Source organism: Tripterygium wilfordii, chromosome 1, assembly GCF_013401445.1.
Source record: "Tripterygium wilfordii isolate XIE 37 chromosome 1, ASM1340144v1, whole genome shotgun sequence".
Classification (NCBI taxonomy): Eukaryota; Viridiplantae; Streptophyta; class Magnoliopsida; order Celastrales; family Celastraceae; genus Tripterygium; species Tripterygium wilfordii.
In genome coordinates this window covers 5,670,461-5,673,572 of record NC_052232.1, presented here as the reverse complement: position 1 = coordinate 5,673,572, position 3,112 = coordinate 5,670,461, and the positions used below count along the sequence as shown (strand labels likewise).

Genomic DNA, 3,112 nt, shown 5'->3' with positions numbered 1-3,112 from the left:
CATGATTTTCAATGCATTTAGGATCATGGAGGTGGTGGCAATAGAGATGGTGGCAGAGATGGTGGTGATACGGACTCGATTAGCCAACGAATACGGGACTAAGGCAGGCGAGAACTCTGAAATTTGGAACAAAAGAGGGGAATGCTAGAGAGAGAATATGTGGGGACAAAAGAGGCTTATCGTTGGATTGAATCAAGCCAATCAGACAATTCACAATTGGTATAGCACGTTCGTTCGGTACGCAATGTACAAGAAGTCCCCCGGGTATGTAAACCTATATATATATAAACTACATGCCCTTTTTCACTCATTCCACACCTAAATTTTTACAAACCCAAAAAATACTAGTAGCTACGACGAATCCCAAGCAAATCAACTCAATTGTCCGACCCAAGGCCACCACGGTGACCTCCCAGATAGTCTTCATTTCTGAATGAGAGAGAAGCGGACAGGTAATGTGTGTTTTTCTCTCCTCCTCTCTCTACTCACGGGTGTATTTGGAACACCTAATCACAGCCATTATTGATGAAATGGTAGTGTCGATCATTACTAAGGGATTGCCAAAGACATTCAACAGCGTGAGTAGCATCGCCGGAGGCGTGTGAAGAAAGTTGGGTGAGTTCTCTCTCTATTCTCCCTCTCTAGACTGTACGAATATCACACAGTAGTGGCATCTATGGCCATCACAGTAATGGCCAGGAATCACTTATGTGATCTCCGTCATGGCAAAAATTTTAGGGCAACCTCTATTGCTGAAGATGACCTAGAGGATGGTAGATGAAGCACCACCTTGATGGAGGCTGAAACCAAATGTTGATTTCTTTGACCCTTTTTATCATAGTTGACTAATTCAATTGAGGCTTGACTAGTTAAGTTAATGGGCCTAACGCTAATGATTAGGTCCAGTACAAGCCAAATAAAATAATAGAAAATTTTGAGAAACCGATAAATTTGTGAGACAATCCCACATTTAGTCAAACTTATATGAACCAATACTATATTGGTATTTGTATAGGTGATCAAGGAGACCGAGTAGACGTTGTGTATTTGTTCATTGCTATCGAGGTAAGAGTTCCTATAGTTTTGGGCTCTAGTGCCCGTCCTTTTTTTTCTTAGTAGGATTTCCTATATTCTTGACTCTTGTGTCTGAATTTATTTTTCGGTGGACCTTGTTATGTTAGTTCATTGTTTGCTAAATTATTAAATGTCATTTACATTAGGAATTGGTTGCGACTTGTTGCATACCTTGTTGATTATTCATATCGGATGATATCTTGATTGTTGTTATGGATTTCTATCACCTTTGTTCATATCTTGTTGACTAAAATTTTTCTTGGCATGTAGTTAGGCTGCATTGAATTGAAATCAGGTTGATAATGATTTTTAAAATAAATAAATTTATTTTAGCAAACATCTTTCAAGGGTTACAATTTTTATTATTATTTATTATGTATGAATTTAAATAAAAAGTATTTAAATGAATTTAAATCAAGGAAAATTGTTTTTGTCTGATTAAATTATTTTTAGAGTCGTGCATGATATTTTAGTAAATACTATATTTTTCTAAACTAGTTTTCAGATAATTTTGGGTGCATGAAAAAATTATTAAAATTCATGTATCATTAATGTTGGATTGATTGGTTGACTCATTGGTTGTTGGATCGACATCACTAGCGGTGTTTCTAGTATTGATAATAGTGTGGATAGACTATATATTTGCGATGGTCATGCTAATTACACACCATCTTTAGATGTCATGATTCTCTGAGATTTATCCCCCTCTTATTTTGTTGCTTCTCTCGTGATGATACGGGGTATTGCTAGACCCTGCGGGTCCCTCTTATTTCTGCACTACGGTGCGCGTAGATGCCACAACCTCTGATAAATGTTTTCAGATTGCTGTGTGCACATGTTTGTGGTGATTGATTGTAACATATATATGTATACTTATAAATGCATAGCTAGTAATTGTTGTGGGGTATGATCATATGCATTATTTTCTACCTCATATTTATTGTTGTTGCTTCGTTAGTATTGTCTCTTGTTTCAGTATATGTATTCTTCACTTTTATATTGTTCTCTTGTTTTGATATTTGCTTACTCAAATATCTACCTCATAGGTATACGAGTTCTTGTAAGGTATTTATCCCTACTAAGCTTTGTAGTTTACCCTTTCTTGTTTTCTCCTTTCAGGTGAGTTCGATAAGGGCAACCAACACCCTGTGGAGTAATCACGATGGCATGGATACTATGATCTTGTAGGGTTAGGGTTTGCTTATCATTCAAATTTTTTATAAGCTTCTGCGTATTTGATTTTCGTCAGACTTTATTTATTTTATCTTAACGTTGCTAGTAGATTTTGTTGCCTATTCAATAGTAATAAATGTAAAGCTTTTTTGTTTATAGCACTTTGGTACAACTTAATTGGGTATATAACACCCGGTTTCAGTTTTTTAGCAAAATAGCACCATGTCGCTGTTGAGAACAGTGACAACCCCTAGTCTCGTGAATTTCGTTGTTGACAACAACCGCATTCATATACAGTAAATTTTTATAAAAATTGAGACCAAAGGCAGTCATGGATGGACTTGCTGAAGAGTCTTCGACTTAGCACCATCAAACAACAATAACAGAAACAAACTACGGCCAAAGGAATTGTAGCTTCGATGATGGCACCAATTAATATTGATATAGAGTTTACTCTTATTTACACATTGTTGTCTCTGCCTGTTTAGTGCGACAAAGACCATGATTTACTCTTCTTGTTATAATGATTTCCTACTTTATTGAAAGTTAACAGAGAAAAAGCTATTTGCAGATGGGCAATTCTTGACTTTAAGATACGTTTCACTTGTGGTAAGTTACTTAGTGAGACCTGAGTTAAGTATTATGTTTGTATTGATGTACTATAGGTTACTAGATTCATGGCGAAACTACTTCATGTGTTGTCAGAATTGTCTGCATTTTTTCTTCTTCCGAGCAAAATAGAATTGTATCATGATCCAAAAACGACTCTGCAATTTGTATAACTTAAAAGGATGGAAAGAAATATGAAACTTCATTTTAGAGACTAAAGAGCATTGAAACCTTGGAGAAATGACAAGTAATAAAC

At 35.8% G+C, this 3,112-nt stretch overlaps 1 long non-coding RNA gene across 1 annotated transcript; it reads left to right on the top strand.

The window, feature by feature from the left end:
- The first annotated feature begins 265 nt into the window (after positions 1–265).
- LOC120005944 lies at positions 266–2,363 on the top strand. Its single transcript, XR_005469933.1, has 3 exons — positions 266–615; positions 1,016–1,065; positions 2,194–2,363. It is a non-coding gene; the product is annotated as an uncharacterized LOC120005944 (long non-coding RNA).
- Positions 2,364–3,112: the final 749 nt, after the last annotated feature.